Raw genomic sequence first — 27,022 nt, 5'->3', positions numbered from 1 at the left:
TTGAAAAATTCAGATTTTATTTCTACATAATTTTGCGGTCAGATTATGTTTTGCTTATTTTGTGGATATTTTCAAAATTACACTACAGTAATGACAAGAATGCATTGAATCTCCACCTACTCTAGCTATTTTTTATTTATTTTATTTTTTATTAAACATTTTTTTTAGTGTTTAGTTATTTTTGAGAGAGAGAGAGAGAGAGAGAGAGAGAGAATGAGAGGGGGTGGGCAGAGAGAGAGGGAGACACAGAATCTGAAGCAGGCTCTGGGGTCTGAGCTGTCAGCACAGAGCCCAAGGTGGGGCTCGAACTCACAAACCGTGAGATCATGACCTGAGCTAAAGTCAGACGCTTAACCAACTGAGCCACCCAGGCACCCCTCTTTAGCTATTTTTTTTTTAAATATTCAATATTCAATATTTTATTCAATCTAGAGTCATATGTTTTCTCAATATTTTTTTCAATGTTTACGTATTTATTTGTAGGGAGAGAGAGCAAAGGAGAGGCAGAAAGAGAGGGAGAGAGAGAATCCCAAGCAGGCTTCATGCTCCCAGTGCAGAGCCTGATGGGAGCTCCATTCCATGACGGTGAGATTATGACCTGAGCTGACATCAAGACTCAGATGCTCAACTGACTGAGCCACTCAAGGCCCCTCTTGCCTCAATGTTTTTTTTAAAATTATATCTCTTGATATTAAAAAAAATACCTTATAAAGTATAACTTTACTATAAGGCAATACTTTATAATGCAACACACAAAAAGCACATTTTTTAGCCACAAATACTTTAACTATAAATACTAATAGCTAAAGAAAATAAGACCACGCAACTATTGGATATTCAAATGTCTCGGATTCTCTTCAAATCTCTAAGAGAGGTTGGTGTAGATTAAAGTCTACATATTGCATCCTAATATGTCTTTTAAATGTTCTGTACATTATAATGCCCTTCCTTCTTTTTTGCTATTCTGTTTACTAGCTGATGAAAGTGAATCCTTTGTCTGTCAGAATGCCAAATATCTGTGTTTGGTTGATTGCTTTCCTGTGATGTCATTTTTCTTCTATGTCTTTCCTATGCCTATCAGCTAATAGTGTGTGTGTGTGTGTGTGTGTGTGTGTGTGTGTGTATGTGTGTGTATGTGTATGTGTGTGTGTGCTTAATTTTTTAAAATGTCATGGGGCTCCTGAATTATTCAGTCAGTTAAACAGCCAACTCTTGATTTCAGCTCAAGTCATGATCTCATGATTCATGAGTTCAAGCCCTACGTCCGGCTCATGCTGACCGTATGGAGCCTGCTTAGATTCTTTCTCTTTCCCTCTCTCCCTGCCCCTCACCTAACCCTTCTCTCTCTCTCTCTCAAATATTAATAAATAAACTTCAAAATCAATAAGTAAATAATAAATAAATAAACTTAAAAAATAAAGGTACATTTGTTTCAAGTTTTTATTTAAATTCTAGTTAGTTAACATGTAGTATAATATTGGTTTCAGAAGTAGAATTCAGTGACTGGTCAGCTAGCAGCTTTTGTATATTGAGACTTAGTTTCCAGTTCAGTGTGTGTGTGTGTGTGTGTGTGTGTGTGTGTGTTTATGTGTGTATGAGCGACAACTGATGGAGGTGTCCATTTTCTACGGCATTGTGTGTGAGAATTCAAAATGGCTTATATTTTCCATGACATCATCTCAGAGGGCACATGGGGACTTGTGACTGTCATTTAGTGATAGTAAGATTGGTCCTTGGATTCAGGAATCCATCAGGTATCCATCCCTTACCAAGTTTCCAAACATTCATCTAATGGTTTTGGTATCATGGATAGAACTGCTTAGTTATACACGTAGAAATAGTGAAATGGAGTGTCTCTATCATTCATTTTGCATTTATTGGCTGAAATTTGATCTTTAAAATTTCCTTTACCAACTCTGTTTCTCCTGAAGTAAGTTTGCCTCAGAAAAAGCAGGGTAAATACTTAATCAAGAATTTTAGTTATGTAACATTTTTTTAAATGCTGAAAGACAAATGACTCTTTCTTTGAGCCTTTTTTTTTTCTTTTTGGATATCATTTGAACTCATGAATTTTTTCCTATTTGCCTTTTTGTGTCCATTGCAGTCATTATTCTTTTTGATATTCAAACTGTTCCATCTTTGGCTACTGGAAGCTCTGTCAGATAGGTGAATAGATTTTTGGTTTACATGATATCAATGTTTATTCCCTTCCATGTTTTGGGCACACCTGGATGTTCTAGGCTTATCTGTACATGTCCTGCTCCAGGCCTGGAGCCGTCATTTCTCCAGGAAGCCTTGGACACTAAAGCTTTCCAGCATTTTTATTTCTCTTTTCTGGAAAGTATGTAACTAAGCACAAGTTTTAATATACTGATATTAAAAACAAACTCAATAATATCAGTCACCAGGGAGAATAAATTTACACATGCCCCAACAGTACAAACCATCACGTTCTTACTGTTGTTTCCCTACCTCAGAACTACCTGGCAGTTGAACCCACATTGCTCTCCTGACAACTTTTACAAATATATCATGTGGACATAATGGTCCAACTGTATGCAATTATCACCTGCATGTTCATAATCTGCTTGCCAAAAAGGCAAGTACAATACTTAAAAAAGTTTTTCTATTATCTTGGTGTCATGTTTTAATCTTTCACTTAGAAAACTTCATCTCATTATTTCCTATGCATGCAGAAGCTGATTTTCACCATTTCCTTGCGGTTTGAAGACCAGCTTTACCAGAGATTTAAAGAGAAATGAATACATATTTTGTGCAACTTATTAAAAAGCTGACTTCCCGCACATTCTCTGGATAGTTCTTCCTTTTACTAAAATAAAAACTTAGTCAATGACAATTCAAATGCATATTATCCTACTTTATTCATAGGCCCTTACACAACTGATTGGCTATTTTCCTGTTCAGAATTAAGGATTATTGAAGCTTGTGTAACAACGACTTTGTTCTTCATAATTCATCTCCTGTTACTTGCTTATGCAATGAAGCATTATAATTTGTAGCCTATTACTTCACAGGACTTATAACTTCATTGCCTCTACAAAGAAAAGAACAAAGATGAGTCAGGGGTATGAAAAACACTTCCTAGGTAATGAGAAAGTAAATCAACTTATATTTCTTGCAAATTGATAAGTAGGAAGTTTTTACTAATGAGTCCTATAATTCTGACAAGGCAGTGTTTATTTACAGAGTTCCCTGCTAAGAAATATGATCATATAAGGTAATCATTATACACTGAGATTAGGTTCCAGGTAAATAAACTCTATGCTGAATTACTTCCATAAGAATTAATATAAAATATCTAGATGCGCTTTCATATGGGCATGTCCCAATGATTTTAAATCCACTAACACTTTTGTGTTAGTTTGCAATCTCTTTAGGAACCTCCCTGGTGTAATCTGAAACTTGCCTCCTAGGCGGAGGGCAGGGAGACACCAAAGAAAGAGGGAGGTCATTCCACACTGGTAGGTGGCAAGGAAACTTACTTATGAGGCTTGTCTTGGGCAGCAGTAAGACAAGTAGATCCCCACCTCGACCTGCAAAATCTTAAAAGTTTAATAGAGGCCTTAACTAGGTTCAGTCAGGTGTATCACCCAGATGGTCTCAAAACCATATTTCTATCTCAAAGCTGTATTCTTGAAGCAACCTACGGGAGCAGGGAAGGCAAGTGAAACTCACATTCAGAGGACCAGGGAGGGGATGAGAAGCCTCCCGTTGCCAGGGTCCAGCTAGTGGGTCAACCATCATGTGCTCTTGATGACCTCCAGGGTTCCACCCTTCTGTTCCACAATGAGCCTTGAATGGTCAACAAGGGCTGTCACGAGCATGGAGGTGGCTCATTTGGTGGCTACATGACTACATTGGAGGCAAAGGCCACATCACCAATATAGGCATATGCAAGAGAAGACACAGATTAAGACAATCATTCCCAAACATCAGTGACAAATTTGTACATCAAGAGCCTCTGAACCACTGATAGTTACCAAGTCCCCAGGCCAGAGGTTGGATCACTCAGGACATTCACTTGGGTTCTCACGCGATTTAATAACGATGACACGTTAGCAGACTTTTCAGGAAGGAATACACAGCAGTGTGTTTGGAAAAGGGCACAGATGACTCCTTGAAATGCAGTAATAGTGTCTAAATCCATCTTATGTTGGAAGACAGCTTTTCTCATCGCTGAAGTCCAATGTATAACTTTTTTTGGTTGGTGAGCTTTGTGTTCCAAGCAACCTTTGCTGATCCCACGATCATGAATATATACTTACATGTTTTCTTCTAGAGCAGAGGACATCAAATATTTTCTGTAAAGGGCTAGAAAGTATGTTTTAAGCTTTGTAGGTCATATGATCTTTGTTGGAAATACTCATCGGTAACCGTAGCCTAAGTACACAATAAACAATACTTACAGAATGAGCGTGAGCATGGTTGTGTTCCAATAAAACTTAATTTATAAAAACGGGCAGAGAGACTTTCTGTTCAGGAACAAGATGACATAAACTCAATTTTCCCTTTTCCTTCCCTCTAATTATTACTAAATATCCTGGAAATTATTCAGCAGACAATCGTAAAAGGACTCTGAAGATGGAAAAAGAAAAGGTGGGCTGGACAGGGAACTCAGGACCTGAACGATGACATCACCTTGAATCCGTTGGGTTTTTCTTTTTTGTCTCTCTCTTGTCCCTGATTGGGCACCAGAGAGTCTGAAATCCACCAGTGCTGAAGAAAAAGGACAACATAAGAAAGCATCCTCACATACGTAAGTAAAACCTGCTCTTTTTGCTGAAAGGGTTAGTAGGGGGAAGCCCAGTAGAGACTTACTCAAAGACAGTGGCAGGTGTTTGCATGAACAAGTTATCACTTCTCTTGGATGTTTACCTAGAAGAGGAGCTAATAATGGGTTGTAAGATAACTCTAAATTTTTGTGCAACTGCCAAACTGTTTTCCAAACCAAATGCACCATTTTACGTATCCACCACCAATGCATAAGGATTCCAGTGTCCCCACATGGACATAGATTTGTTCTTTGCCAACACTTCTTTTTATCCTTCTTCTTGATTATAACTACCCTAGTGGGTATGAAGTGGTATAGTATCTCACGGTGGTTTATTTTCAATTTATATCCTCTTAATGTCTAATGATGCTGAATGATTTTTCCATGTGGTTTTTGGATATTTGTGTATCTTCTTTAGATAAATATTTATTCAAATAGTTTGCGCATTTTCTATTTGATTGTTTTATCCATTTTTGAGTTTTCCATTCTGAATACTATTGTTATATGATGCATGTGACTTACAAATATTTTCTCTCATCCTGTGGGGTGATCTGCTTAGTATATTGACAATATACTTTGACATAAACTCGTTTTTAATTTTGGTTGAGTCCAATTTGAATCTCTTTTTTGTTGCTTGCGAGAAATATCTAAGAAATCATTGCCTAATCTAAGGTCACCAAGACTCAGGCATGGGTCTGATGCCTTCATTTTCTTCCAAGAATTTGTAGTTTTAGCTCTTCCATTTAGGTATTTGAACAAGTTGTACTTAATTTTGGTCTTAATTTCAGACAAATATGTTCTGCTGTAGAATTCCAGCTGCATTTTTTGTTTGTTTGTTTGCACATCAATATTCTGTTGTTCTGGCACCATTTTTTGAAAGGGTTATTCTTTCCCTCATTGAGTTGTCTTGAGCCTTGTTGAAAATCATTGACCATAAACCTAAGCATTCTTCCTGGACTCTGAATTTTATTCTACTGATTCCTATATCTATCACTATGCTAGTACCATGCAGCCTTTCTTTTTCTCTCTTTTTTAAAGTTTTTATTTTAATTTTATAATATTTTAGCACACAGTGTTATATTAGTTTAGGTGAGTACCATGCAGTCTTGATCACTGTAGTTTTGCTGTAAGTTTTGAAATCAAGAAGTGTAAATCCCCCATCATTGATCTTCTCTTTCAAGATTAGTTTGGCTCTTCTGGATCCCTTGAATTATCCTATGAATTTGGGGATCAGCTTGTCAATTTCTGCAGAAAATCGAGATAGGATTTTGATAGGGATTACACTGAATATGCAGTCTCTCTCTCTGGCCCTCCCCTACACACATTCTGTCTCTCTTTCTCTCAAAACTAAATAAGCATTAAAAGAACATTATTCCTAAATATTTTATTATTTTCTTTTTTTTTTAAATTTTTTTTTTAACATTTATTTATTTTTGAGACAGAGAGAGACAGAGCATGAACGGGGGAGGGGCAGAGAGAGAGGGAGACACAGAATCGGAAGCAGGATCCAGGCTCTGAGCCATCAGCCCAGAGCCCGACGCGGGGCTCGAACTCAGGGACCGCGAGATCGTGACCTGAGCTGAAGTCGGACGCTCAAATGACTGAGCCACCCAGGTGCTCCTATTTTATTATTTTCGATGTAACTATAAATTAATTTTTTTCTTAATTTCATTTTCAGAGTTTTAATCTTAATATGTACACATAAAATTGATTTTTATAAGTTGATCTTAATTCACTTATTAGTTCCATCTTCTCATGAATTCTTTAGGATAATCTATAAATAAAATCATGCCATCTGAAATAGAGATAATTTTAATCCTTTCTTTACAATCTGGGAATTTTCTATTTCTGTTGCTTGTCTAATTGTTCTGATTAGAATGCCCAGTAAAATGTTAAATAGAAATGGTAAGAGTAGAGATTGTTTCATGCCTGATCTTGGGGAAAAGCCTTCTGTTTTCACCCTTAAATTTGATATTAGCAATGTGTTTTATTTATTTTTTAGAAGTTTATTTATTTATTTTGAGAGAGAGAGAGAGAGAGAGAGAGAGAGAGAGAGTAGGGAAGGAGCAGAAGGAGAGGGAGAGAGAGAGAATCCCAAGCAGGCTCCAGCCCTCAGAGTGGAGCCCAATGTGGGGTTGAATGCTGGGCTCTAGCTCATGAACTATGATATCATGAGTCTGACACTAAACTAATTGAGCCACCCAGGTGCCGTAGCAAGGGGTTTTAAATGGATGTTCTTCATCAAGTTAAGGAAGCTCCCTTCCATTCCTAGTTTGTTGAGTTTTCTTTCCCCTTGAAAGTATCTGTGTTATTTCTGAATACTAGATGTAAATTTACAAGTACTTTAAATAAAGGGATTGGGACACCTGGGTGGCTCAGCCAGTTAAGCGTTGGACTTTTGTGGATTTTGGCTCAGGTCATGATCTCACAGTTTGTGGGTTCAAGCCCCACATCAGGCTCTGTGCTGACAGTGGGGAGCCTGCTTGGGATTTTTTCTCTCCTCTCTCTTTCTCTCTCTCAAAATAAATAAAAAAATAAACCTAAAATAAAATAAAACACTTAAAGGAAAAAGACAGATGGCAGGCCAGATTGCCCTTCGAGCTATAGTCTGCTGACCCTTGTTCTAGAAGCCTATTACTTTAGCTTCCATTTTTATATCATTTACATGAGCCATCTAAAATACTTTTTCTCATAAATTTTAATAAATTGTGAAGTAAAGCCATCATGATTTTTAAAAATGCAACATGATTTCTTTGTGCCATATATGAAAAAACTTTCCTTCAAAAAGATATACAAATTTTCATATGAAAATTTCCCTCACATCATTAGACATGAGGGGAATGGAAATGAAAACCACCATCATATGGTATTGGCATATATTTTTCAGAATAAATACAATTAAAAGTGTGAATGTGGAGGGACGCCTGGGTGGCTCAGTCGGTTGGGCGGCCAGCTTTGGCGTGGGTCACGATCTTGCGGTCCGACGATCTTGCGGTCCGTGAGTTCAAGCCCCGCGTCGGGCTCTGTGCTGATAGCTGAGCCTGGAACCTGCTTCAGAGTCTGTGTCTCTCTCTCTTTCTCTGCCCTTCCCCTGATTGTGCTCTTTCTCTCTCAAAAATAAATAAATAAATATTTTAAAAAATGTGAATGCAGATATGGAGAATACTTTGTATGGATGTAACGTGGTACGATGACATTGAAAAAAGTTTGCTGGTTTCTTTTTTTTTTTTCCTTTAAATTTTTGTTTTTAAGTTTGCTCGTTTATTTTGAGAGAGACAGAGAGAGCACGATTCGGGGAGGGGGAGAGACAAACACATCAACTGCATCCTAATCTACCTCCTACCAATTCTACTCCTGGATACATCCTCAGGAGAAATGAGTAAGCATGTCCACTAAAAGGCTTGTACGAGAATGTCCATAATAACCCAAACTGGAAAAAACATAAATGCCTTTCAATAAAAGAATGGAGAAACAAATTTTAATGTACTCATACAATGGAACACCGGGCAGCAATAAAAAAAAAAAACCAACTTATTTTTCGTATGTGTAATATATATGTGTATATATATATATATATATACACACACACATATATATATATACATGATATAAACATTTTATGTATGTGCATAACACATAACACATGACAACATGCACATACATACATACATTTGATATATATAATGACATGGGTGAATCTTTGATATACTGTGTTAACTGAAAGAAGCAAGGTCTAAGAAGCACACAGCATAATGGCCTCCAGTTAGAAAAAAATCAAGAAGTAAAAGCTATAAGTGTTTATCTTTGAAGTGATTGATATTGATCCAAAAAGGGTAGAAGAGAATCTTCAAATTTATGGAAATGTGCTAAATGCTTATCTGGGTGATATTAATGAGTTTGTACTCATGCGCAGCATTATCAAGCTTTATTCTTAGTATACTTTGTTCACTTTATTGAATGTAAATTGTACCCCAACAAAAGGTGGCATAAGACAGCAGGAGTGACAGGAAAATTATTAAAAGGCTGTCACTCTTGCAAAATAACATATGGAAAAAAACAAAAAACAAAACAAAATGGTGCTTTGTCTGCTTTCTAGAAAAGGGACTTGTCTTACCGTTGCAATTCACATAATTAGTTCATTCGTTCATTAAGTTAACAAATACTTATTTGGCACCTAGAGATGCCACTTAAGTTCTTATCACCGATGCAAGCGAGGAATCGTCCCTTTGAAAACTTTCCAGGGTTTAAGGACTTTTTGTATGAACTCATTCTAAAATCATTGCTGTATCATGTATCATTTTTCCTATTTGTTAACGCTGAAGCAAATACTTTCATTAAATTTTCTTGACGCCAATTCCAGATTAAAGGAATACAAATCCTGAAGGTTTTGAGTGCCGTCCTAGTGCCGTTTCTCTTCTTATTCTTCTTCCAATTGATCCACTTCCCGACTTTCAGTCAGTGGTCCCCTCCTTCTGGTCCGGTGTCATTTATTTTTCCATTTCTATCTCCTCACCTTCACGACTCTGTATATTCTGGGACTTCTCAGCCTTGCCGTTTTACAGGAACTAGACACAAACACACAGACACAGACACACACACACAGAAGTGCAAGGTATAAAGGCTTAGAAAAATGTAGGATCACAATTTAAGTATTTTTTTCCCTAAGTTGTTTATGACACTTTAATATTATCCGTAAAATGTTAAAAATAACCCTGCTTAAAAAGACGGGATCTATTTAGCAGTAAATGACAGATGGAACGATCTTTTACTTTTGGTCTTGAGTACTTTTTTCTTGGGTGCTTTATTTGATTGATCTGTATATAGTCAGACCAGAAGACAAAATATATGATTCATCTCCAGTCTGAAGCCCCATTTGAATGGCACTTTATTTACATTAGCATTCCTAATTACTTAATGACCAATCAGATATGGTTCATTGCTAGTAAGTGTAGAAACATGTTGTCTGAAGGATGTAGTTTAATTAGTATACTCCTAAAAACATGTCCCTCGTGACCATTGGATGTAATCATTATTTTATGTATTTAACTGTGAAATTCATATTTACTCAGCAGGATAGAGAACAGCTTTTTACTTCCCAAAGCTGGTTAATAGAGCATAGTTAGGTTTTTAAAGGAGCCTGCAAAATCTTGACAAAAGCAGAATAGTTAAAAAAAAAATCATTCTAATAAAATAGACATTGCGCATAAATACTAATACCATATGTATAAAGCAGGAAAGGATGCATAACTACACAAAAAAGATTATTGTAATTCTGCCCTTAATAACTTAGGTTTAGGTGGCTCACATTCTTCTAAGCCACTGAGGATTTTTAGATATTTTTACTCTTGATTAATGATTTTGAAAATGACCTCATTTCAAAGGTAAGTGGCAATTTGTGTTTTTCCTCCTATTACTTATTCATTAAATAACAACCAAATTAGATATATTTTATTTCCAGAAAACACAATGAACAAAAATCTGAACTTACAACTGAAAACTATGGAAAGCTTATGAAAGAAATCGAAGAAGACACACAAAAAAATGGAAAAATATTCCACGCTCCTGGATAGGAAGAGCAAATATTGTTAAAATGTCAATACTACCCGAAGCAATCTACATATATGATGCAATACCTATCAAAATAACACCAGCACTCTTCACAGAGCTAGAACAAACAATCTTAAATTTTTATGGAACCAGAAAGACCCTGAATAGCCAAAGCAATAGTGAAAAAGAAAACCAAACCTGGAGGCATCACAATCCCGGACTTCAAGCTATATTACAAAGCTGTAATCATCAAGACCGTATGGTACTGGCACAAAAACAGACACTCAGATCAATGGAACAGAATAAGGAAGCCAGAAATGGACCCACAAACGTATGGCCAACTAATCTTTGACAAAGCAGGAAAGAACATCTAATGGAATAAAGACAGTCTCTTGAGCAAGTGGTACTGAGAAAACTGGACAGCAACATGCAGAAAAATGAACCTGGACCACTTTCTTACACCATACATAAAAATAAACTCAAAATGGATGAAAGACCTCAATGTAAGACAGGAAGCCATCAAAATCCTCGAGGAGAAAGCAGGCAAAAACCTCTCTGACCACGGCCACAGCAACTTCTTACTCAACACGTCTCCAGAGGCAAGGGAAACAAAAGCAAAAATGAACTATTGAGACCTCATCAAAATAAAAAGCTCTGCACAACAAGGAAACAATCGGCAAAACTAAAAGGCCACTGACGGAATGGGAAAAGATATTTGCAAACGACATCTCAGAAAAAGGGTTAGTATCCAAAATCTATAAAGAACTTATCAAACTCAACACCCAAAAAAACAATCCAGTGAAGAAATGGGCAAAGGACATGAATAAACACTTCTCCAAAGAAGACATCCAGATGGCCAACCGACGCATGAAAAAATGCTCCATATCACTCATCATCAGGGAAATAGAAATCAAAACCACAATGAGATGCCACCTCCCACCTGTCAGAATGGCTAACATTAACAACTCAGGCAACAACAGATGCTGGAGAGGATGTGGAGAAAGAGGATGTCTTTTGCACTGCTGGTGGGGGGGGGCAAACTGGTGCAGCCACCTTGGAAGACAGGATGGAGGTTCTACAAAAAATTAAAAATAGAACTACTCCACAACCCAGCAACTGAACTACTAGGTATTTATCCAAGGGATTCAGGGATGCTGATTCAAAGAGCACATGCACCCCAATGTTTATAGCAGCACTATTGACAATAGCCAAAGTATAGAAAGAGCCCAAATGTCCATTGATGGATGAATGGATAAAAAGGTGGTGTATATATATACAATGGAATATTACTTGGCAATCAAAAAGAATGAAATCTTTCCCTTTGCAACTATGTGGATGGAACTAGAGGGTATTATGCTAAGTGAAATTAGTATGTCAGAGAAAGACAAATATCATATGACTTCACTCGTATGAAGACTTTAAGATACAAAACAGATGAACACAAGGGAAGGGAAGCAAAAATAATATAAAAACAGGGAGAGGGACAAAACATAAGAGACTCTTAAATATGGAGAACAAACAGAGGGTTACTGGAGGGGTTGTGGGAGGGGGGATGGGCTAAATGGGTAAGGGGCATTAAGGAATCTACTCCTGAAATCATTGTTGCACTATATGCTAAATAACTTGGATATAAGAAATTTTACATAAATAGGATCTTACTGTAAAAAAAAAAAAAAATCCCTGAACTTACAGCATTGGGAGCATTGGGAGAGATCAATGACTGTCCTTCCAAATAGGGTCTTCTGCAAACAGTTCTATCGTCTATAAGTTGTCATTTGACTTGACTTCTGAGAATCTACATATTTCTCAACATGAGGGGTGTAACTTGTTATAATTTTCATATATATTCAAGAAAATTAGTTTGCGAGGATTTCAAGTAACCAATGATTCCACTGTGAGCATTAACCATCATGCATAACTCTAGTATGCCTTCATGAGCTCACTTTCATTCGCTGTCCGTGGTTCAGATTAGAGTGTGAATTATACAGATGCCTCAGGGCTGCTTCATTTGCTTTATATTCAGAATTTGTCAATAACTCAGCAATTGATCCTGCCGTTATCACTCGTTCCTATTTCCTGGACAATGTGTTCTCGCTCAACCCCTTCATACACTGCTTTGGGAACGCACAGGCAACATCCTCACTGCTGTCTCCCATTTGAGGGACTAATAGTCACGATACTAATAATAAATTGATATTGGCAATGTTACTGAGTCAAGCATAATATTAGCAATATTATTTTAGGATGTATTATGTGCCAAACATCTTTATAATCATTTCCCATGCTGCAACTTGTTTACAGCTCAGAGCCTATTCAATTAGGCATTATTCTTCTTCCCAACTTATGGATGAGGAAGTTGAAATACTGAAGGTTTAATACCTGTCTGAAGGTCCTTTACAAATAGTAACTGGTGGTACCTATATTTAATAAACCCCTTTAAAACTATAACTAAGGAAGGCTGATGGGGGGTGGGGGGGGTGGGCGATGGGTATCGAGGAGGGTACCTGTTGGGATGAGCGCTGGGTGTTGTATGGAAACCAATTTGACAATAAATTTCATATATTAAAAAAATAATAATAAATAAATAAATAAATAAATAAATAAATAAATAAATAAAAAACTATAACTAAGAACTGTTGTGACTTTGACGGATTAAGTGTGCCACTGATATGCAATGTTACTAGTTATATTCGATCTTTACAGTATCAGAAATATCTAAGGTCAGAATTTTCAGGAAAAAATATTGAAATATAGTTGACCCTTGGACAAAACAGGTTTGAAGTGTGTGAATCCACATACACATGGATATTTTTTGATAAATACAGTATCATATTGTAAATGTATGTCCTCTTTCTTATGATTTTCTTAATAACATTTTCTTTCCTCTTTTGTGTGTGTGTGTGTGTGTGTGTGTCTGTGTGTGTGAGAATACCATACATAACACACATAACATACAAAGTGGGTGTTAATTGACTGTTTATATTCCCTGCCAGGCTTCCTTTAAACAGTAGGTATTAGTAATTAAGTTTTTGGAGAGTCAAAAGTTACGTGCAGATTTTCACTTTGTGGAGTTCGGCACCCTTAATTCCCATGTTGCTCAAGGGTCAGCTGTTCCTGTAAACCCTTCTTGGAGTACTTCGTCCACAAATAAACAAATTCATTTTTAGCTTTTTTCTTATATCTCTATGATTTGAGGTCCATTGGTGCTTGGGTGGCACCTAGATTTCTGACAGCCTTTTCTCTGAGCAAATATCACGAAGGAGTCCTTGGCCAGGGTTTAGCTGTCATAAAGCTGAGTATGTAAGAACCTTCTCCATTTTCTGAACTCTCTTTGATTATAGTTCTTAATGTTGTATCTATTTTGTGCTGAAGACTTCCTAATCCTTCCTTCCCTTCAAGATCAAATCACACACAGAGAAACAGAATAAACGGTTAGTGTTTGTATAGGGTTGGGAAAGTATTTTTTTGCATTAAAATCAATCAAATTTCTCTGATGAGGAGCAAAGGTAGCTAATGGTACTTTAAAGTGTACCTTAAAGAGTTCTTTAAAACATGAGCCCCGATTTGGAGTCAGACAGTTTTGGACTCAATTTTCAGCCGTCTCAACTACTATAGGCAAGATTTGGGACAACCTCTTAAAATGTGCTGGTTCTGTTTTTCTTTGTTGTTGTTGTTGTTGTTGCTTTCTTTGATTTTTTTACCATTTTCTGTTGCAAAAAGTGACTAATAACCTTTTATGTAAGGATTAAATAAGACTGTGTCTACAAAGTGAATAACAAAGTTTCTAGCATTGAGGAGGTGCTCAAAAATGCACGGCTATTGTGTCACTTAGCATAGTCATCTGAGTGAAAAAAGATGAATGTTCTTCTCATTTAGATTGAATTAAACCAACCGATAACTGCAAAGGAAATCCAAGTCAAAGAGATACTTGAACATCATTTAACTACACATTGGCACCGGTTTTGACTGGCAACAAAAAGTAACTCATATGGGGACCATAGAAAATCAAAGTTTCTTCCATCAAGCTATCCCCAGAATTGTACATTCTCTTAGCATTATTAGGTTGTGTATATATAATGTATACATGCATGTATGCACACACACACACACACACACACACACACACACACACATATATACATACACTTTTCTAATTAGATTTATGCTCGCATATTCTTGGTGAATTTTGGTAAGTTTTTTTTTTTTTTTTTAACATTTATTTATTTTTGAGACAGAGAGAGACAGAGCATGAACAGGGGAGGGTCAGAGAGAGAGGGAGACACGGAATCCGAAACAGGATCCAGGCTCTGAGCTGTCAGCACAGAGCCCGACGCGGGGCTCGAACTCACGGACCGCGAGATCATGACCTGAGCCAAAGTCAGCCGCTTAACCAACTGAGCCACCCAGGTGCCCCGGTAAGTTTTTTTTATGTATAAATTTTTCCAGTGAGAGTATCTGGATCGTCTAGAGAGTATATTTTAAAATGTAGAGGCCTAGGTGGCACCATGAATATTCTGAATTGGTCAGTCTAGGGTGAGCCTCGGGAATCTACATTTTAACGAGATTTTCTGGTGTTTCTCATTCAGTAGGTGTCCAGACACACTTTGAGGAAACAGGGCCCTAGAGTGTCAGGACTTTGTTTGAATTTATCACATGAGACACTCACAGGAGCACACAGAATTACTTAAAACCCGCAATAAGCAGACAACTTGATTTAGTTTCAATTCCTTGATTATGTGGAGAAGGACTGTAAGGGCCCAAGGAGATGCAGTGATATAATGGTTAAAATAATAGCTAATATTTACGGTGTGTTATCAGATATGTGCAAAGTACTCTGTCTTTGTTATCTTATTAACCCTTTTAAATGTCCTATTATTATCCATATTGTATAGATGACAGAACATGTATATATATGTGTGTGTGTGTATGTATATATATATGTACATATATGCATATGCATATATATGTATACGTACATATACGTATATATGTGTGTATACATATATGTGTATATATGTACAATATGTATATATGTACATATATGTGCATATATGTATATATATGTACATATATGTGTATATACACACAAATATATGTGTGTATACATATATTATATACAGACAATATATATTATATACAGACAATATATATTATATATCATTTTCTCCACATCACAAAATTAATGAGTTCTGGAGCTGGAATTCAAACACAGAACGTCAGACTACATTGCAAAAAAGCAACAACCATAACAACAATAACAAACATTAGCCAAGTGCCTATTATGCACCACTCTTCTGTGATTTAATTATCACAAAAATGATGGTGGGATTATTATTATCCCCACTTTATGAATGCAGAAATTGAGGCCAGGAGAGGAGGGTAAGTAACTTGCTCCAGGTCATACAGGATGGGGGAGCAGAGATAAGGACTTAAGGGTTTGACTTCAAAGCCCGTGTTCTTAGTTACAACACGGAATTTGAAGTCGCCTGACTGCTAGACCAACCTCCTTTTCACTACCACAGGTGATTGAAAATACAGAGCAGCATCCCACCAGGACCCAACAAGAAATGCACTTTCTGCATTGATATACGAACATGGGTATATATGTATCACTCAAGATTCCTAATTGCATGCAATAGAAACTTATTGGAACTAACTGAAGCTGAACGGTAGTTTATTGGAAGAATATAGAGAAAAAGACACGATAAACACCTACTAGTATAATAGACATGAGAAGCAAGGGGACCCTCAGACAAGGACATACAGCAGGAACAGCCTGCTTTTTATGTTGCCACTGGTAGCCCCTCTTTTGTCATGGCAGAATATCCAAGCCACCGGATGCTATCAGAGTAAATGAATGATAAACCCAAGATTTATTTCTAAGCAGAAATACATAAATGTCCAAGGATGAGTCAATTGACTGCATTTACCTTCCAAGGCATGGGGGAGAGATTGCTGTTGCCCTGCCTCTCATCATGGAGTATCCTTCCAATCAGAAAAGTGATTGGATTCTGAGCAGCCAAAGAGAACAAATTTCCTGCAGCAGTTATGCATAAACAAAGTCCACTTAGGAATATCCGACAAGATGCTTGCTGACAGAAAGTGACACACTGAGAGAGTTGCTTTCAGGTTAGCAAAAAAGCAGTAATCTATTTTGAGTTAAACACAATGAAATTCAACAGCAGCACGATGTTTATAAAAATTTAAGCACCGAGACAATTAATCGTTATAATAAAAGACAGCGTAAATCGCACTATTGAAGCAAGAGTCAAAATTTAGATGATTTGACATCATATTTGTGGATTTAGATTATATGTGTAAGTAGGTCACTGTAGTTAAAGCAATAATTTAAACTTTTCGAAGCTTTGTATGGAAAAAGAGAGAGAGAAAAGTATTGTGCTGAACCCATACTATTCTGGTCTTTTTGATGCCTCACATGGGGTCTTAAGAATGAATAACCAAGATATTAGAAAATATTCTGATGTTGAATTATTGTTTGATTTTCTTTTGAGGGACAAAGGAACAGAGCACGGCTCTGTAGGTGAGAACAGGGTTTTCCTTGAAGCAAATCAAATTTCCCCTGTCAGTCATTCTAGGAGGCCATGGGCAGGAGGGCTCTTGACTTCAGGGAGGGAAAATCTTTTATCTGTTGGGCTTAGGGTAATTGGCCCAGAAACCATAGCACAGAGTCACCTGTAGTTATTTTTTTTTAAACAGTTTTATTGCAATGTAATCGATGTAAAATTAATTATACCTGTTTCAAGTGTACAATGTGATGAGTTTTGACATAGGTATGCGCCCACAAAAACATCGCTATAACTGACATAATGAACACGCCCATCATTTTTACAAGTTTCTTTGTGAACTTTGTAATGTATCCTCTGCCCCACCACTCAGCCCTGGCCCCAGGCAACCACTGATATGCTTTCTGTCCACTTGCATTATATTTGCGTTAGTTTAATACAAATGGAATCATACAATGTATATTTTGTTTTCTCTGGCTTCTTTCAAGCAGAATAAATTTTGAGATTCATCTACCTTTTTGTGGGTATCAACAAAATATATTTATTTCGTTCCTTTTTATTGCTGAGGAATATTCCACTTTATGGATATACCACAATTTGTTTTTCCATTTATCTGTTTATGGACATTTTGGTTGTTTCCATTTTTGGCTAATACAAATAAAGTCGCTATGAATATTTGTGTACAGTATTTTGTGCGGACATATGCTTGTATCTAAGAACGGTGTACCTGTTTCATCTGGAAGGGTTAAGTTCAACTTTTCAGGAAACAATGAAACTATCTTCCAAAGTGGCTGTACCATGTATGAAACTTAAATACTTTCTTTCACACCTGGTAATGCCAGCCTATGGGACATCTGTAAGAACCAAGGAGCCAACAGTGAAGCACATTGCTATTAACTAAATACAATTTGTTTAAATCTCACTTTTTTTCTTAATATTGTTTTCTTTCTTTCTCTCTTTCTTTCTTTCTTTCTTTCTTTCTTTCTTTCTTTCTTTCTTTCTTTTTTCTTTCAGATGCCATGCAGGATACCACATTATGCTTAGGCATCCTGTCTCCTTAGTTTTCTCTGGTCTATGACAGCTTCTCAGAGTATTGGTCATATATTTTGTAGAATAACCCTTAATTTGGATTTGTCTGATGTGTTTTTTTTGTGTGTGTGTGTGGACCAATTAGGTTATGGGTTTGGGGAAGGAAGATCACGGAGTGAAGTGCCATTCTTGATACATCATATCAAAAGTGTGTGTTATTGGCATAACATATCATCGATGACATTAACCTTGATTGTTTGGGCGAGGTAGTGTTTGTGAGGTTTCTCCACTATAAAGTCCCTGTTCTTCCCTTCCCTACCTTACTCTAAGTGCATGCAACACAGACTCAAGAGGTTGACAGCTCAGCTCCCTCTCCTTAAGGAGGGAGTATCTACATAAATTATTTGCCCAGAGGTTAGTCATTTCTTCATTATTTATTCAATCACTTATGTATATCGATATGGATTCAGGGCTAATTCCTTGCTATTTGGGGTTATAATCCAATATAATGTTACTTATTTTGCTATTCAAATTGTTCTCACTGTGGCCATTGGAACCTATTTCAGATTAGTTTCTGTGTTTTTTTTGAAATGGCTCACCTCCTTTACTTGTTTGATTTTTAGGCATTATTACATTCTGGAACTACTGTACTCAGAGAGACCTTTAGGGTGTCTTTGGTGCCTCCCTTTCTACACAGTAGCCTATAAACTCTCCCCAACCTAGGGCAATTGTAAGGCTTATTTTATTATTTTACCCTTCTTTCAAGACATCACTGTCCTAACCTATTGGACATTGTCTGGTGTCCAATATGTGCAAATATCTGTTTCAGATAGTTTGTCCGACCTAATTGTTCAAAGAGAGAGCGAAAGGGGATTCCCTGCTACTATGCCATAGTTAGAAGGGAAAGTCTCCAGAACTTCCTCGGTAAGAATCAACTTTCATTTCCTATGTTCAGATAGCTGTCAAGAAAGACGGGAACAATTCTGGAATGAGAACCTGTGGAAAACCTGAGAGTGGGCTGTAAGTTAGTCTATTGGAGGTGTATGAAGATTGTTATAAGTTAAAACCAAAGGTCTACAGCGATCTTGAAAGGAGGAGAGCCACCCCACTCTTGTGTGGACTAGTTAGAAGAAAACACTGTCTCTTATCTTGAAGCAAGAGCCCCAGTGGTGATAAGTGGGAACAAACAGCTTTGTCCACTAGAGGACGTAGGCACAAAGTGTCTATAATAACAACTAGAAGATCGAGTTAGTGCAGTTTTCACATTGTGTAGTTCGTAGACCTGGACAGCTACTCAAGGAACACAACTGGAGTAGTTCTCTAGAGAGAAACAGGTAGTCACCATGAAGTCATGAAGTGACACCTTCAAACTGTCCCATTCCAGTCTTCTTAAATAACTTTATGAATGTGAACCAAAGGCATTGCCAAGGCAATTCCTTCAAGAAAGAAAAGGAAATCTTAATGAACTAATCACCCCCCTTCACCATTGATGGTACATTAATGTGTTAAACTAGGTGTTGAGAAAATACTTGATAAATATCTCCTTTAAATTAGAAAGGTAACCAACAGGAGATAGAAAAATATTGAAGGAATATCAAATATTGGGATCAAGATAAATAGGTGTCAATGTAAATAACTTAATTATTTAATGTCCTTTAAGATACCAGTAGATATTATATAAATTGGTGTGCCATTTATTACATAAATAACAGACATAACTACAAAGAGACATAAAATCAAAAGCCAACAGAGATTCACCTGTATAATTTGTGACTAAGGTAGACTCCCTACAACACTGTATCAAACTATTTTATCATAATCTTACCAGGTGATCGTGTTGCCTAAAACAGCTCATGCATTAAGGACTGAACCACAATAATTTCCGGCGATTTTTATGTGGAATATTTCATGCTCCAGTATTTGCCTTAATCACCAAAACACATGGAGGGAAAACGTTTAGAAATTCACCTAAAACTCTCTTTGTATCTATAAAGTCTCTGTGCTGAATTTCAAACAATTATTACCAAAAAATATGTAAGTAGAAAGTGAGAATGCTAATTCCAATGTTTAAGAGACATTGGGAGAGCACAGAGGGATTCATAATCTATTCTGTCCATATTCTTATTTCTGGTGACCTTGAAAGCAGGCAAATTCTCAGAGCCACTGTGGCATCTTGTACATATTTTAAATTCAAAACACCTGTTCAAATGGAACCAAACAATTCAGTGGGCAGCCAAATAAGGATAGAACACTTAAAGAAAACTGACTTAGGGAAAACATGGCTATGAAGAACAATGTTACCAAAAGAAAAAGCCACCGAACCTGGCTTAAATCCAGGGACCAAAGGAAAGTGGTTCTTTATGAACAGGAAAATAACTTAAAGCAAAGACAAATCAGAGGAAAAGCATACACATTACTACTTCATGTAATCGCAGAGTTACTAAAATTTGATGTCCCCAAATGAATGACTAAATGATATTAATGACTAAAGGATATTAACAAAGTAGATACTAAAATTTTAGGTAAGTTTTGTTTGGTATGCCCAAATTCCGTGAAATAGTTCAGTGGCATATTTTGTGGAATATTCTAGAGTAGAATTTCTGGTTCATACATTTCAAAAAAATCCTTATAAAAATAAACCCAAATTTCAATGGATTTAGCAAATAAAGTGAATATAATAGAATCTGCATAGTAAAGAAAGTTAATTGAAAAAGAAAGGAGGAGAGCAAGGAAAAATTAACATAAAATAATAATCTTGTATTTATGTGGGTTATTTAATCTGTGGAAATCAAACTGCACATGTTACGAAAGAGTGCTTTGGATAACACAAACAAACAAAAAAAGAACAAAAATGTTGTCAAACTGGGTGTGATCAACAAAGAAAGAAAAATGTTGGCCAGCCATAATGGAAAGATAGTTGAAAATTTTATATTATATCACGTATGAAGATGAACAAAATATGTTTTGATATCAGAACTGTTAGGGGCGCCTGGATGGCTTCGTTGGTTAAGTATCTGACTTTAGCTTAGGTCGTGATCTCACGGTTGGTGGGTTTGAGCCCCGCATCGGGCTCTGTGCTGACAGCTCAGAGCCTGGAGACTGCTTCGGATTCTGTGTCTCCTTCTCTCTCTGCCCTTTCCCTGCTCGCACTGTGTCTTTCTCTTTCTCAAAAATAAATAAACATCAAAAAAATTAAAAAAAAAAAAACCTGTTAGATCAATCCAGTCACCAAAGGAGGAGGAAAATAAAAGAACACAAATAAATACGTGAAAAAATTAAATAAGACAAATGCATTTTTGGAATAGACACACGGAGTAGGCATAATTGTTCTATTTTTTTAAAGGTAGATAATTAGCATTTCTTGTCTATCTATCATCATATTATCTGTCCTTTATTTCAGTGTAAAATCGGTATCTACTTGAGATATTGACAATCCCTTTTACATTTTTGAAATATACCTTATGTTAAAAATCTTGGAAGCTGTGTTTATTCAATGTGATATAAAATAATACATATCTACAATTTTCAAGTTAAAGAAACCAAGTATCAATTGATGAAATTAAAATAGAATTTATTTAGTCTATAAATTATGATGCATTGAATAGCACAGAAGCATTGATGTGAAATATAGTTGTCTGAGTATTGACATAACTTACCTGGATTTGTTGTCTCTTTTCTCTTGGTATGCTGAAAGCATTTAGGAATAGAGAACATAAAGCAATCAAAATTATATTTGGCATTGAAAAATAAATAAATAAACCAATACTAGAAAGACCTCCAACTCTTGTGTTACTTTGTGAAAAAAGGTCCCTGTAAGTGTAATCTGATTTTTCAAAAGAAATAACGTTATGAATGAAGATTGCCTTGATTATGGGCACCATGCCCAGCTTTATTTAACCCTGGGCATTTTATAAAAGGTATGAAAGAAATTTTAGACTACTGGCTCTAATCGAACCAAAAATATGTTTTAGACTAAATTTTGAAAGTAACCAACATAATAAAATAGAGTGGTATTAATTTATCAGTGGGAGATCACAGAGTAAAATTTCATTTATTTCCCTGTAGTTTTAAATGCAGATGGCCCTTTTGGACCCCGTGATTTTCAAGAATTAAATGAGTCCTGAAAGGGGTTCTGGATGGCCCACGAGGAATAAGTGCCCAGAGAATATCAAATAGGAGCAAGAGAAACCCTGGGGGAACAGGATCACTCCGGGAGACGTCTGGGGAGGTGCTGGGCAGTTTGCCCGAATGTCACTTCAGACAGAGTTGAGGGGTGTGGGATTTATGTAGCAGAGCCATCAGGAAGCCACTGGCCAAACCTCATGGCTTTTTTTGTTTTTGTTTTTTTCCTGTAAAAATAGCATTAAATAAGATGAGTAGACAGAGGAATAATATAACTGGTTTTTAATGAACGCTTATTACGAGGCAGATATTATGAAAAGCGCAAAGCACATTCCTTCATTTATTTATTTATTTTGCGTTAGGCAACGTCCTCATGTCTTTGCAGATGTGGAGCCTTAATTTAGAGGATGGAAATAACTTGCCTAAGGACACCGTGCTAGTTTGGGTAAGAGTCCAGATCCAAACTACAGCAGGAGTTTTTAAATCCAGCGCTCAACTGATTTACTTGTATTGATGAAAAACTATTTTATGCATTAGGATGGACAATTCCTCCTGAAGACGTTGCTTTTGTTCATGTGTTTTTCTTTGCAAAGAAGGTCCTTTCTATGTGGATTCCTCTGTGTGATTCCTGTGAGTCTTTCTAAAAATACCTTTCTCAGGTTTTCCTGTTTTACTATGGGATTTCTTTCCACCTTCCGTTCTTGGTATTGTCATTGTGCTCAAACACAGCACTTACCGTTTTTAAATAATCTTTCCCTTTCAATCTCCTCTTGCCAAATCCTGAGCTTCTAGAAGGGATGATTTCTGGCGCACTTTTTGCCAGATCAGCTCCTAACATAATGATCAGCAGAGAGCAACCACCAAATACGTACTTTTCATTGAATAAATAATTATTTGGGAAATTGGTAACACACATAAATAACATATTGAGGTTTTTTTTTTTTTCCTCACAATGGTTTAAAATGATGCTGGTTCTATTTACTCTCAGAATCACCAAGTAAAGGGAATTTGTAGCCCTAGAATATAGAATTCAAGGGAATGATAGAATTGAGGCAATCTTAATGTGCTTGTGTGTGTGTTTCATTCTTTTTTTTTTTTTTTCTTCTCCTGAGATGAGAGCAGGGTAATTACACAGGGCTCAGTGCTAAGAATATTTAAAAAGTTTAAAAGTTTTGCAGAATGGAAGATTATTTTAAAATTCTCACCAACTTCCAGTTGTGTGCCTGTTTTAGTCTAACTAGCTTTCACCCATACAGTCAAAATTACATAAAACAGAGCTGTTGAAGATGTGCTGTAACAATTTTTTTGCAATTTCTGAGCTATCTAAATGCTTCTTTCCAAAATACTTGTACTATTTTCTTGTTGATTCAGCACCGGAATGAAGTGTTTCTTTTTTTCCTACCATCAACTTAAAAGTCTACTTTTTAATTGAGATTTATTTCCCATGCAATTACAAAGTTTTTTTTTTTTTCCCCAAAGCGTGAAGGTCTGAACTTGACTTTCAGTTCATTTACTTTAAAACCTTGAGATCTCTTCCATTTACATACCTATCTCCCTTCAGTGATGAACTCTATAGATGACATTCACAAACTGTCAATTCCCTTCATCTTTGTTCTGTAGTAGAATAGGGATTCTAAGAAAGACTAGGTACAAATTGCTGATGAATGATTTATCAGTGAGGGTCACTGTGTATAGCTGGTTACATTGTATTAGTGATGTACCCTTATATAACTACTTCTGAAGATCTGCACAAGGGTTGAGTTTCCAGTGGTAATAGAGGGGAGGGTGCTATTTACAAGTTTGTTCTCTTAAATCCTTTGGAATTTGCTTTGGGGATTCTGTTGACTGTTGTCCCTCTGTAGGATCCCCTTCTGCTTTATGTATTGCTCTCCCTTTTCTTTTGAAAGACACAATTTAGCTTGGCACATCACTAAAATCAGGAGTTTGTTTCCTAACTTCTTGTGTAACTAGGTGTGAAGGCGTTTATGACTTCTGTCAGTAATACCATGAGACAGCTTCTGGGGATTTTTAAAAAAATCATGTCTATCTATGTAGGCCTTTTGCTCTTTTCCAGAACTTTTCTTCCATGTTGTTTGGAACGTAGCTACTGCCAAACTGAAACATGAAGCTAAGGCCAGAAAGGGTCGAATAACAAGGAAGAATTAGAGGTCTCAGATGCTGGTCGAAAACCAACCACCTCCAAGCACTTACATGAGAAAAACATGGGCTTTGGCCTTTCTAGCTCTCACATAGTCATTTATAGCTCAGAGGGCATCACTGTTTCTTCACCTCAGCTCTCTTTCAATGGAAGTTTTCTTTCCACAGCCTCAAAAGAACACAAATGTGCCCACTGTCTTCCGTGCTTAGTACAAGTCCCCTTAGCTTTGCCTTAGAACACCATCACTGGGGTACCAATAATTCGAATATCAGTACAACTCTTTCTTTGCCCTTTTCCTTCTTTTTTTCCCCCCTCAAGATTTTGTTTTTTTTAATGTGAAATTTATTGTCAAATTGGTTTCCATACAACACCCAGTACTCATCCCAAAAGGTGCCCCCCCTCAATACCCATCACCCACCCTCCCCTCCCTCCCACCCCCCATCAGCCCTCAGTTTGCTCTCAGTTTTTAAGACTCTCTTATGCTTTGGCTCTCTCCCACTCTAACCTCTTTTTTTTTATTTCCCCCTCCCCAATGGGTTTCTGTTAAGTTTCTCAGGATCCACATAAGAGTAAAAACATATGGTATCTGTCTTTCTCTGTATGGCTTATTTCACTCAGCATCACACTCTCCAGTTCCATCCACGTTGCTACAAAGGGTCATATTTCATTCTTTCTCATGGCCACGTAGTATTCCATTGTGTATATAAACCACCCCTCAAGATTTTGAGTGTCACTAAACTTATTAGTCAAGAGTAGTCACCCACTGAAATCCATTTAGTGGGGATAGAAATAGACTAATGGGGCAGGCGAGTGTGTCGCATGTTGACCCAGTCTGAAGCAGGGAGCGTGCTTCTGATTCCTGGGTCTCCTGGAGGCCTCTCAGTTCTCCTGCAGCCCTGCCTGAGCCTACATCCAGCATTTCTGCTCTGCTTTTGCTCCGTGGAGATAGTTACCTCCTATTTGAGGCGAGCTAGTCTTTCACATCTTCTTCTTCTCCTTCTCTTCCGTCCCCTCCTCCTCCTCCTCGTCCACCTCCTCATCTTCCTCCCTCTCTCCCCCTCCTCCTCCCCCTCCTAATAATCCTGTTCCTATGCAATTAAGAGTTTTTCAAATGAGGCATTCCTGGTGCTGTCTTGAACCAGCGGTGACCCTGTCACTTTCTAGCCTTGTGATTGTGACCAACTTGCTTTATATGCCTGAGCCTATCACTTCATTTGTACAATTAATAGACCTCAAAGGGTTTGGGGAGGCTCCAAACACGGTCTTCAAATAGCAGCTAATCTCCTTTAGGTATCTGCTCAAATATCAACTCGGCAACCTCCCTAAAACATCCTGTTTAGAATGTATCCGTCTGTTCCTCTTCTACTCCATTATCTGTCCACTGTGTTTCATTTGATATCGTAGCCCTCATTGGCATCAAACATATTGTATATTCCATTTGTATATGTATTTTGAGTCTTGTCCATTGATCTATCTCCAATGCTTAGTGCCTGGCACATAGTAGATACTGAATAAATATTGAATGAAGGGACAAAGAATAGAATGGGTAAATTAAATACTACTTTTTATATTTTTTTCTACTTTGGCTATTATAAATAATGCTAATGTTAACATTTTGGTACAGGTATCTTTGACCATATGCATGACGTGACCCTAGGGTAGACTCATAAAGAGTTATTCTTTTCCGTAGCTACATGGTTTCATCTGATACCACTCCTTTTCAACCTAAAAAGAAATATTTAATATTCCTTTATTGAAGTTCTGCTGTAGGTCAGTTCTACCAAGTTCCATTTATTTGAAAGATGAATTTATTTTTTTTTCTTCATTAAAAAAAGTATTTTTCATAGGTACCGATTCTGGGTTGACCTTCTCTCGCCTGCCTCCACTTTAGGCTCAGTAAATATGATGTTTCCATGTTTCCCGACCTCCATCATTATTTTGTGTGTGTGTGAATTCTATCATGATTTTTATTGTTCTTCCCATGTGAGTAATATGACTTTTTTCCCTTTGCTTTCAAGAAATATGTTTAATATGTAAGAGTATCTTTGATTTTTTTTTGTTTTTACTTTTTAGAAATCACTAAATTAAGTGGAATTCTTTCAATCAATTTGGGAGACAGTGGTCCAAGTTTTCTTTCCTTTTTCTTGACCCAATACCCATTCCTCTCCCTTTGGGGACCTCAGTTCTCTTCAATTTTTCCAATTATTTTTCTCTCTGCTGTTCATCCCAGGTAATCTGCGCTTTACCTGAAACTTCACTGACTTGCACGTTTGCTTTCTTCAAAGCTGTCTACAATTTCCTATCAACCAAGTTTTTTTCCCTGATATTTTACTTTTCAGTTTTAAAATGTCTCTTTGGTGCTTCTGGATATTTTCTGTTGTAATACAGAACCTTCTATGTGATCCATTATTAAAATCATATTTTCTTAGAAACAGGAATTTGTATTTGTTTCTTTAAGTTTTTTGTCAGTTAATTTCGGTCTCTGTAGATCGTTGCATCAGTTTTGTTGGCTGCATATTTGTTGATTATGGCTAATATTTGTTTTCTGTGTCTTTGCTGTATACACGTGTGTGTGTGTGTATGTATGTGTGTGTGTGTGCGTGTGTGTGTGCGTGTGCGTGTGTTCGTTGTGTGTTAATATTGAACATTTGGGATTACATATTGCAGAGTGACTGTGGAGATATGATAGAGAATCTAGATGGCATATTTTGTGAAGAATTTCAATTTTTGTTCTAATAGGCAGTTAGCTTATTAGTTTATGACCTTCAACGTTTTCTTTCCTCATTGTTATAGATGATGTGATCAAAGCCTGCTACACTTATCAACCCATCTAAAGTAGGGGACTTAAAC

This window comes from Panthera leo, chromosome A3 (genome assembly GCF_018350215.1).
Source record: "Panthera leo isolate Ple1 chromosome A3, P.leo_Ple1_pat1.1, whole genome shotgun sequence".
NCBI classification, from domain to species: domain Eukaryota; kingdom Metazoa; phylum Chordata; class Mammalia; order Carnivora; family Felidae; genus Panthera; species Panthera leo.
This window is presented reverse-complemented; position numbering follows the sequence as displayed.